Source organism: Nicotiana tabacum, chromosome 6, assembly GCF_000715075.1.
Source record: "Nicotiana tabacum cultivar K326 chromosome 6, ASM71507v2, whole genome shotgun sequence".
In the NCBI taxonomy this organism is placed as follows: Eukaryota; Viridiplantae; Streptophyta; class Magnoliopsida; order Solanales; family Solanaceae; genus Nicotiana; species Nicotiana tabacum.
In genome coordinates this window covers 31,451,170-31,463,720 of record NC_134085.1, presented here as the reverse complement: position 1 = coordinate 31,463,720, position 12,551 = coordinate 31,451,170, and positions in this window count along the sequence as shown.

The following is a 12,551-nucleotide window of genomic DNA, read 5'->3' as shown; positions in this document are numbered from 1 at the left end:
CACTGCCTCTCCAATATTTTTCTGTCTCTCTTCACTTTTTTGTGTACACAGTAAATCTACTAAAAGTAAATTACAATGCTTGTTAAGAGTAGAATAAAGAACTTGTAGTTGGGTAAACAATTGTATAGAAGGTTGCATACTTAGGAATGTCTTCAACTCTTCTTTAAATAGTTGTTCTTCTTTCTTCCAATGCTTCTGACTGTTGATCCATATTTGTTGTCAATCTTCCTTGATATGGTTCCCTGATTTTTTGCATAATTGGCTTGCATGATTCTTCTCTTGTTGCTGTATCCATTCCTCATTATTGTGCATGACCCGGGGATTTAGATTGCCTTCACAATTTGTTATCCGTAGAGAGAGTTTAGCTAATTGTGGAAACCATGTACTGATTTGTACTATTTGTCTATCATAGGATTTTGCCTTGATCTTATCCTTCTTGAATCTGGTGTATTCATGGGCAGAAGCTTCTTGATCTTCATGGTTGATTATCTACAATATCTTTTCCTGGTACAGATCCTTGATTTATGCCATCAAATTGTATATCATAGTCATATTCTGTCATGACCCAAAAATCGACCCGGTCGTGATGGCTCATATCCTGAAACTAGGCCAGCCAACTATTTCCAAATACTCCATATTTCATTTAAAACTTCAAAAAAATCATACTTTTAACATAAAGACGATAAAAGGTAAAAGTAGAAATCAAAACAAGCGGAAAGAAAATACAAGCCCGACCTCGGATGTCACTAAGTCATGAGAAAAATACTACAACTGTCCGAAATAAGAAAGACAAACATAGTTTGAGAATATCCAACAAATATACTAAGAGGAAGATAAGGAAGGAGAAGGCGGGACTTCGATCGCTAGGCAGCTACCTCACTATCTCCAAGGAAAGGTCTCCAACTGATATGATCAACAGCCGCTACCGTGACCCGAGATACCTGGATCTGCACACAAGGTGCAGGGGTAACGTGAGTGCACCAACTCAGTAAGTAACAAGTCCAAAATATAGACTGACAGGTAGTGACGAACCAAAACTCAACAGGTATACAAATAAACTGTACAAAAAAGTAGGCATACTTGCAGTTCAAGTGAAAGCTCAGCAGTAAGTAAGTACAATATGAATAGTACAGAGTATAAATTTCAGGAATCTCTAAGTATCAATGCACAGATAGCATGATTAATGTTCCGTATGCTTTCACTCACAAGTGCTCAACCACTCGGTACTGTATATATCCATCCGGCCCAGAGAAGATCCATCCCGGAATATATATACATCACTGACCGTAGTCATCCAGTACCGAGGAAGGCTATTACAGCCCTATGGAGAAGATCCATCTCCGGGTATAATTACTTCGGACATGATCCATGTCCAGGGAAGATTCATCCCTCAATATCATCAACTGCGCTCACTGGGGTGTAAAGACTCCTGAGGGGCTCCTCTTAGCCCAAGCGCTATATCAAGCCAATGAAGGCATGATCAATATCTCGCTACGGCATGCAGCCCGATCCCATAATGTCACTCAATATTAGGCTCTCGGCCTCACTCAGTCATTACTCTCCAGTCTCACACACACGGGCTCAAAATGTTATGATACTAGCCAAACAATGATATGATGTGTCAAATAGCAATAATCGAGACTGAGGCATGATATAATATGCATGAACAGGACTGAGTACAGAATATAAATGAAGATAATGACATGACAGCAAGAAACGACCTCTCGGGTCTCAACAGTATTGGTGTGAAGACTTAACATGATAATTAGCATAATTTGCAGCTCATTAACTTAATCACATAATTACAACACAGATATCAGCATGAAAGAGTCACTAAGTGGTTCCATGGAGTGATCTAGGCTGCAATTCTCACGGTGCACACCCACACGTCCGTTACTTGGCATTTGCATCACCTCAATAATAATCATAGAACACATAGTTTGGGGTTTCGAACCCTCAGAACCAAGTTTGGAAGCGTTACTTACCTCCAGCCAAGCCAAACTCTAGCCCGCAACACCTTTGCCTCTCAATTCGGCCTCTAAATGCCCCGAATCTAACCAAAATCAGAACCATAACATCAATATATGCTAAAGGAATAAAGCCCACGCGAAAATAATCAAATTACATCAAAAATTCCAAAATTAGTCAAACTCGACCCCCGGGCCCACGTCTCGAAATTCAATAAAAATTACATCAATAGAATCCTTATCCTCCCACGAGTCCATACATATTAAGAACATCAAAATCAGACCTCAAATGGCCCCTTAAATCCCCAATTTACACTCTCCAATTTCAAGCCCTTATTCCCCAATTTTAGGCTTTAAACCCCACTAATTTCATGTTTAATCAGTTAAAAATCACTATAGAATTGAGTATTGAGTTAAAAAATCTTACCTCCAATCGTTATCCCTTGAATCCCTCTTCAAGTTCTCTCAAAAAGCTCTCAAGTCGTCTCAAAAATGGTGGAACAAGGCTAAAAATCGCGAAGGAAAGCTTATACAGTTTCTGGCCTAGGGATTCTGCACCTGAGGCCTAAATCACGCTTCTGCGGACCGCACCTGGTATCAAGGCAACCGCATCTGCGGTTTTTCCTTAACTTCCTCAAGGCCACATCTGCGTCCAGGAACCGCACCTGCGGTCCCGCAAATGCGCCAAACACACCGCATCTGCGGCCAAGCTCCAGATGACCCAAATTCGCTTCTGCGACCTCCTCTACGCATCTGCGGCGTCGCACCTGCGGTCCCCAATCCGCAGGTGCGGAAACAACAAAAGCAGAAAAAATCTGCAACTCCACTCAAATTCCAAATCTTCCGCCGACTTTCAGAATCCATCCCGAGGCCCCGGGACCTCAACCAAAAATACGAACAAGTCATTTAACAACACTCAAAACAATATCAAATCATCAAATCACTCTCGGATTCAAGCTTAAGGATTCCAAAACTTCCGAATTCCAAATTCGATCAAAAAGTCTATCAAACCTCGTCCGAATGACCCAAAATTTTTCACACACGTCCCAAATGACACAACGAACATACTCCAATTTCCGGCATTCCATTTCGACCCCGATATCAAAATTTACACTACCAACCGGAAAGCGCCAAAATTCCAATTTCACCAATTCAAGCCTAAATCTTCCACGGACCTCCAAAACACATTCTGATCACGCCCCTAAGTCCCAAATCACCTAATGAAGTATCTGAACCATCAAAATTCACATTGGAGGCCTTCTACCCATAAGTCAACATCCGGTTGACTTTTCCAACTTAAACTTACTAAAAAAAGACTAAGTGTCTCATTCCTCTACAAAACCACTCCGAACTCGAATCAACCAACCTGATACCACATAATACAGCTGAACAAGACATAAAGAAGTAGAAATGGGGGAAACGGAGCGGTAACTCATGAAATGACCGGGCGGGTCGTTACATCCTCCCTCTCTTAAACAAATGTTCGTCCTCGAACGGGTCAAGAAACATACCTGAAGCCTCAAATAGGTGAGGATATCTGCTCCGCATCTCCCGCTTGGTCTCCCAAGTGTCACAACTCCTTTTGGCCCGCGCCCGTAGGGGTGTAGAGGGAGTTTTTTCAATTAAAGGACAATCGAAACGGGATTTGTTTATTTATTTCAGAGTCGCCACTTGGGAGATTTAGGGTGTCCCAAGTCACCAGTTTAATCCCGAATCAAGGAAAAGAATGACTCTGTATTACAGTTCGCGAACCAGAAATCCGGATAAGGAATTTTGTTAACCCGGGAGAAGGTGTTAGGCATTCCCGAGTTCCGTGGTTCTAGCACGGTCGCTCAACTGTCATATTCGACTTGATTGTCTGATATAATACATGTTGAATATATGTGCAAATTTTAACTTTTAACCGCTTTTATCATTATTATTATTATTATTTTTATTTTATATTTCTTTTATCGAGAATTGCAACTTTGTGAAAATGTATCTCGAACCACGTCACAATCAATGTACCTGTGGTCGTCGACACACTTCGACTCCGTTGAGATTTGGATTTGGGTCACATAAATGTGCACCCGAGTATAGGAAAATAACATTATTAAATATGCGCCTAAAGACTAACGCGTTGTTATTATTTATTTTTTTGGTAGGGCCGTGAAATTTACTAAACGGCCCGTCCCGGAATCTAAGTATTTTTAAATAAATAATTATTGAGGGCCCCGCAATTTTTGTATTTATTTTTGGCGAAGGCCTCCTTTATTTTATGGATATCCTAAAATGACTACATTTCTATTAAATTCGTCTCTAAAAATAAAAGAGAAAAAATCCTAATTAATTACATACTTAAAAAAAATAACATATTAAATGCTAGGTTAAGACAAATGTTAACGGAAAGGAATATTACTAAAATTGTAATTATAAATACAATATGGAATCGTCAAATAATATATTTAAAAGAAACTAATTATCCCATAACTAGGTTAAACTCGCATTGTTAAATGACTTGGACCGTTAAAATTAATTATTTACAATTATTGGAAATTAGAATCAATCTTAATTACTAATGCGTATTTCAAAAATTTATTAAATTTAACATTAACTCGTCTTGTTTGAACTCAAATCATGCCATAATACCTAATTAATTTAAATTCATGCTTTAACTAAATTTAGCTACATATTTTCGATTAACTTAATATTGACAATATTAAAAACCTTCATAGCTCGTGAACTTAATCAGTTTTGCCAAGCCGATTCACTAAAGACCAACTTATGTTATTTTCCTCTTATTCCAATTATTAAACAGTTTGACAGTAATGAGCACGCTTAAATATATACTACCTAATAATCAAGTTAAAGCAAAGTATTATTTAATACATCACTACAAGATGCCTAGTTATGCAAAGCAACAGAAATTTACGGAATAATAATACATGAAATAGCCTAAATACAATTAGTAAAAGAAACAAAGAAAAAGCTAAATTAGAACTTCAAAGTTCCATTCTTCATATGTATTCATGCTTTCATATTTCAGCTTACAATATGTCAAAGTTACAGTTGTGTACCTGGTATTGCCAATACAAGAAGAAGAAGGTCAGCAAAGTAGTATGTAACACAGCAACAGCAACAATAACCAGCAACAATCAACCAATGGAACACCCAGTAACAGATTTGAAAACCAAATAAAATCCAGCAATAACCAGTGAAGTAGTAGCAAATAACCAATCAAACTCAAGAAATAAACCAGATGAAAATCCAGAAATACCAACAATAATCAACGGGCAAAAACAAAGTGAACTTTTAAAAAAAAAAATTGAAAGACCAGTTAATGTTTAACCCTTAGTTCTCTCTTAACGTTCAGAAAATTCTTTCTTTTCAACTCTCTTCAAATTCGAATCCCCAAAAATCTTTTAATATTTTTCGAATTTTTTCTCTTAATATTCAACTAATTCCCCTATTTATTTTGTGTCCAGCCCCCAAGATTTTTTTTTTAAAAGTCTCCCCTTAATTCTGCCCAAATTCCCCCTATTTATGTCCAAAAACAGACCACTTTAAACAATTAAACAAATAAAGAAATAATCCACTTTCTCTTACCAAACCCACTACTACATGTCTTTTCCTTATTTAATTTCCTTATTGCCCCACTACCGCATGCTTTGTCCCCCACTATATTAAACAATGTATTAATTCTCCACCATTATGTCTTGCCCCCCACTACGTATTATTTTAATATTATTTTAATATTATTGAATACTTAGTGGACAGAGCACTCATTAATTATTTTTAAGACTCATTTAAAATCCCGAAAATGCCCTTGAAAATACTGCAATTTACCATTCTACCCCCATCAGCTATAACCAATTTCTAATCAAGTTTCGTCAACAAATTTAGGCTAGAAACTCAAAAATTTTTGACTGGACAATATTTTTAACAACAAACATACTTTCAGATTCAATAACAGTAACAAATTGAACATAACAAACAAGTAGATTCAAATCACTAAACTCAATAATCAATTGAACTTTAAATTAAATCTAACAACCTGATTAAACTAAACACTTTTATATTAAAACTAAACAAGATCATAAAACAAACTGAAGAAATAATCAAGAAATAATAACAACGAACAAGAAAAGAATCAAACATATACTGATTTTAAATCCGAGAATATCAAAAAAATACGGACAGAAATGAAACTTAAACCAACTGACCGGAAATGACCAACGACGAACTCGAACGGACTCAAACAAAACCAAACGAAACCTTGACAGAACTTCGCCGGACTTTAACTGGACTGCTTCGCTTTTCCTCTGTGTGTGTGCGTGTGGTCGTGGAAGCAGCAACAGTGGGGCTGTGTGTTCTTTGCTAGAGGTCGACGAGGCAGCTGTGGAGGTGAAGGAGGCATCCATGGATGCTGGACGAAGAAGAAGAAACAACGAAGGTGTTCGACGGAAGGGGTCGTCGCTGGTTCGAAGAAGACGGAGGTGGTGGGCAGTCCATGGACGAGCTTGAGCTCACTATGGAGAAGACAAAGCAGCAAGAGGCAGCCATGGGAGCTGGATCTCGACTGACTGCGGTCGCTGCTGGTCGTGAAGTTAGCCATGGTCGAGCTTGAGCTCGACAATGGAGAAAACGAAGCTGGGGCAATGGACTATCGTGGTGGTGTGTGTGTGTGTGTGGAGATGGTGAAGGGGAAGGAGACGAAAGGGTAGGGGGGTTGTCCGTGGCTGTGCGATGGAGAGGAGGGTAGCCATTGATGGGGAGCTTGGTGCTTGGAGAGGATGAAGAGAGGGGGCAGATCTTTTTCTTTTTAGGGTTTGGGGGGGTTTGTTTTTGGAAAAATGAAAAATGAAAATGAAGAGGGGGAGTTGGATCTTTGGGGTTATGGGGCGGACCCGGTCGGGTTGACCTGGTATGGGTTTGTTTCTTTTGGGCTTGTGGTTTAAATTTGAAGAAAAGGCCCAATCCGATTTTCTTCTATTTTTCGTTCTTTTCTTTTTATTCAATTTCCTAATTAATAAACCTAAAAATGCTAAGATTAAATTATAAAACCCGAAATTATATCAAAATACTAATTAACTCTTAATAATAATTATCGCACATTTAAGTAGCAATTAACGATAAAATCACACAATTTGGACGTTAAATGCTAAAATGCAACGTACATTATTTTTTTATGATTTTTTTCGTTTTGTAAAACAAACTTAAATAAATATCAAATTCAAATGCGACATATTTTTATATTTTTTATTAATTTAACACATTAACATGCAACAGGCAAAAATACAAATAATTATCCAAAAGTGCCACGAAAATTCAAAAATTGCACACAAAGGAAAATTATTTTATTTTGAATTTTTGGGAGTAATTCTCATATAGGGAAAAAATCACGTGCTCACAGCTGCCCCTCTTTGTCTGGAAACACGCAGGGTTTTCGTGCAAAGATAAAGTGAGCGGATACGAGCGATTTTTGCCCGTTGGAATATTCCGTGTGAAGCAATTTTTTTTTCAAAAGATTTGACCGAACCTTTGCTTCAGAGGTTTCCTACATATCCTGGGCTAAACAGGAATCAGGTCAATGTAGTTCGGGAAGTTTTGGTTGCTGGGACTATCATAGGACTGTAATGTTGTTGTTACTGTTGTTGCATGTTGTTACTACTACTTTACCGATCTCCTTGTTACACCGTGCTAAGAAAAACAAGAAGCTAGGCTAGACTAAGGATTACAAGATCTTATCTATCTGTAACTTGCTTTCTTGTCGGCTTGTGTTTCTTCCTGAGTTGACTTGTAGTCCTCTTTCTGATTTCTGAAATGGGATACATGTTGGGGGTATTTTTGTTGTAACCCTCCGCATTACTGACTTCTGACTTGATCTTGAAATGTATTCCTCTGTTATATGGGCGGGCTCCCAACTTCAACACTTGAAATGTAAAACGCCATTCCTCTTTTCAGGCAGGCTCCTGACTTAACCACCAATTTTGAAAATAAAGCGCTTTTCCTCTCTTCAGGCGGGCTCCTAACCTCAACAACAACTTTGAAAATAAATCGTCATTCCTCTCTTCAGGCGGGCTCCTGACTTCAACAACAACTTTGAAAATAAATTACCTTTCCTCTCTTCAGGCGGGGATCCTGACCTCAACAACAACTTTGAAAACAAATTGTCATTCCTCTCTTCAGGCGGGCTCCTGACCTCAACAACAACTTTGAAAATAAATCGCTTTTCCTCTCTTCAGGCGGGCTCCTGACATCAACAACAACTTTAAAAATAAAACGCCTTTCCTTTCCAGGCGTGCTCCTGACTTAACCAACAATTTTAAAAATAAAATGCCTTTCCTCTCTTCAGGTGGGCTCCTGACCTTAACAACAAATTTGAAAATAAATTGTCATTCCTCTCTTCAGGCGGGCTCCTGACCTCAACAACTTTAAAAATAAATTGCCATTCCTCTCTTCAGGCGGGCTCCTGACCTCAACAACAACTTTGAAAATAAATCGTCTTTCCTCTCTTCAGGCGGGCTCCTGATATCAACAACTTTAAAAATAAAACGCCTTTCCTTTTTCCAGGCGTGCTCCTGACTTAACCAACAATTTTAAAAATAAAACGCCTTTCCTCTCTTCCGGCGGGCTCCTGACCTTAACAACAACTTTGAAAACTAAATTGCCATTCCTCTCTTCAGGCGGGCTCCTGACCTCAACAACAACTTTGAAAATAAATTGTCATTCCTCTCTTCAGGCGGGCTCCTGACATCAACAACAACTTTAAAAATAAAATGCCTTTCCTTTTTCCAGGCGTGCTCCTGACTTAACCAACAATTTTAATAATAAAACGCCTTTCCTCTCTTCAGGCGGGCTCCTGACCTTAACAACAACTTTGAAAATAAATTGTCATTCCTCTCTTCAGGCGGGCTCCTGACCTCAACAACAACTTTGAAAATAAATTGCCTTTGGCAATGATTTATGAAACATATATTTTGGCAATGCTCATACAAGCAGGACCACTTGGTCCGAAATAAATTAAATGTCCTTCTGAGGAAGGATTAAATTCAATATCCTATTCGAGGGCGGATAGACCCATCATATCCTATTCGAGGGTGGATGAACCCATCATATCCTATTCGAGGGCGGATGAACCCAAAATATCCTATTCGAGGGCGGATGAACCCAAAATATCATATTCGATGGCGGATGAACCCAAAATATCCTATTCGAGGGCGGATGACCCATCTTCAAAATTTGAAATTTAAAGAGTGAATTGTACACCTCTATTATACGGGCGGGCTCCCGACTTCAAAACTTAAAATTATCTTACCTCCGACTGTTTTTCTTAAAATTGTGTTGTCTTGCTATCCCTTAAAACTTGAATTGATTTCCTCGTTCCTCCGAGAAAATTTTCAACAATGGCAGAAAATTTTCTGCCCCAGTTTTGGTGATCTTCCTTGTGGCATGTCTTTCCGCCATCAATAACATTTTCTTTCCCTGCTTCAAATCAAAGAAAATTTCATTATTTTAAAATGTGGTGAGTGGTCGTGCCACTCCTGCTGGGGATGGTTTTTCTTTTTCTCCTTTCCCTGCTTTGCGTTCCATTGTGCTATCAAAACGTGCTGGGGATGATATTATGCTGGATATGACATTGCTGGAGAATTACTTTTCTTCCCCTCCTTCTCTACTTCCATCAAAAATTTATTTTCTCTCAACATCGCTGGGGATAAAAGTGTTATCATCTGGGGATAACGTTGTTGAGGATAACGTTGTTTGGGATACAACTTCCTTCATTAAAACTTGTTATTCTGGGGATAACACTGGTTCAAAGACCATTTTCCTTAAGGCTTGTCTTATTTTCCTTCTTCCCCAAGTGGATACCTGATTTCCAGAAAATTTTCAAAATGAAAGGAAAATTTTCTGCCCTAGTTTGATGATCTTCCTCATGGCACGCATTTCCGCCATCAATGCCATTTTCTTTTACCTGCTTTAAATCAAAGAATTCCTGACTCATACCACTTGGATGTACTAGTCATATCTCGTTTTGCATAATTGGAAAGCTGATGGCAGATTTTGAAGTCATTTCTCACTTTTTCTGACTAAACAGACTCTACTAGGGAATTTTTCTATGAAAGGAGAAAGATAAAAGGGGACATAATAAAAGACAAAGGGAAGATATGACTCTCTAACAAGAGAAACTATAAATAAAACCCTATCAAACGCGGATACCAACTCTAATGGTCATGACATGCACATGTGGTCTATCCTCTGTCGTCAATCGTCTTTCAAGATCTTCATTTGGTGATTCCCCATCTGATTCTCAATCTTATTCGACTTGTTGTGCCCGAAGGGTTTTCACTATCAAGCCTATCTTATTTTGGTTTCTCTCTCGGCTTTCATCGCATTATGGTGCCCGTGAAGGTTTTCACCGATAATACTCTCTCATTTGTATTACTTTTCAGCTGGGGATTGGGGTGTTACCGATAAGACTCTCTTTTCTATTTCTTTTCTGCAGGGGACCAAAGTCTTTTCTGCATGGGGATCAGAGTCTTTTCTGCTGGGGATCAGAGTGTTATGTTCACCGGTAAGACTCTCTCATTTGTCTGACTTGGCATCTTTTGAAAACTGATCGGAAGGTTTTTCTTTGGACCGTAATGTGGGATTTTGGCTAGGATAGAAAGAAAGGGTATTAAAGGCTCAAAAATGCATCAATTTTGGGTTCAAAATTACAACCTTCGGAACTAGATTTATTTACAACAAGCGCAACTTTTGCCCCAGTTTCTTGCTTGGGGATATTTTAATTCTTTGTTACACTATGAACGAGATGTGAAGCGCCTACGTATCCTCTTTAAGGAATCAGGTCAAACGTAGTTCCCAATTCCTTGTTGTGACTTTCTTTTGTTTTTGTTGTCATTTTTTTTCTTTTTTTTTTCTTATCTTTTTTTTTCTTTTTGTTGTTTTTTTTTCTTTTTCTTTTCTTATCTTTTCTGTTTGTGTTTCTACTCTTTGCTACTGATTCCGAAGAAGGGGTATGAAAGAAAAATAAATAAGGCTCAAAGGGCTAACGAAGGATAAAGTGTTTGGATAGCAGAACAAAATGCCTTCGTCATTCCAATCTCCAAAACATGCCAAGTGCGAACAACACAATTAAACAAAGATTTGTAGCCTCTTCTGATGGTGCTGGACTTGACAATTATATTCACACGTTTGCTTTTTCATTTGTCATCTCTAAAGCACCATTGGGCAACACTCTCACTTTCATTATCATGAACGACCCTCATATTAATTTGGCGAATCTTGCCTTTAACGGTTTTCTTTATGTTTTACTTGCCTCAGTTCCACATGACTCGAGCTCCGAATAATCTCAAACCGTCCTTATTTCCTTTAAATGTTCCGATCACCTCTCAATGGTTTTATGATTAACTTTTAAGATTAGGCCCAAACTGTGTGCGCATGTCATGTCACTAGAATCGGCGCTGAACAAAATGATAAAAGAACTAACAAAAAGATGACTGGAAATAATAAAAGACCGAATTTTGCATTAGACTAACGGTGAAATGGTTTGAATAACAAAACAAACAAAAATAAACCAGAATAAAATCCCGAAATAAACCTGGACAAAACTAAACAAACCGCTATGATAAAAATGGAAAGATAAGAAAATTTGACACAAGACAATATCCGGATTACAACCCTAAGAATATTCCGGACAACAGAAATGACAACAAAATAAGCCACCAAAAGCTTCTCTCTCGCTAACCCAGGAACGGAGCGTCCTCCCACTTATCAAACCTGGCATCTTAGCCACTAAGCTTCACATCAATATTGCCAAGACCATTACCAACTTCAATATCATCAACCTCAGTCAACAAGTTCCCAATAGGATTCGAGTGCTCCATGTCACTGACATCGATCACAATCCGCCCTTTTTGGATCATTCTTTCTACTTCCCCTTTCAAATTACGACAGCTCTGAATGTTGTGCCCTCTGACATTGGAGTGGTATGCGCATCGTGCAGCAGGATCAAAGCTTCTTGCACGTGGATCTGGAGTATATGCGGGGAGCGGCTCAATCAAGCCAGGATGCCTTAGCCTTTCAAACAGACTTGCATAAGATACTCCGATAGGGGTGAGAGCCTTTCCTCGCTTCAACAACCTCTCGTTCCTAAATGCCTGATTTGGCTTAAAACCTAATCCAGGAGGCTTCCGGGATGCTTGAGGGGGTGGATAGGCCTTTTGTGGAGTCGGGTACCTGGAAAGTGAAGTATGGTTTTTAGGGTCCCGGGGAGAGAAGTGGTGTTGGGGAGGGGAGAAGCATTGAGAAAACATAGCTGGAGGGCGAGTGATGGAGATACTCGGGTGGCTATGAAAGTTGTGATAGGCGGTTATATATGGAGAGTGTGGGGGAGCGTCTGGCATTGTGCTCGGTGTTCGGGTAAGGACAGATTCCAAGAAGCTAGGTGGTGGCGGGGGTGGTGCTTTCCGAGCCATCCACGCCCGATACATGTCTGCCACATGCTGTCTCAGCATTTTCACTTCTTCTACCAACCCGTTGTTCCGTTCGACCAGTTGTTGTCGGTCATCTGTACCGACCCACTCGGTTCTGAGGTTTTGTGTC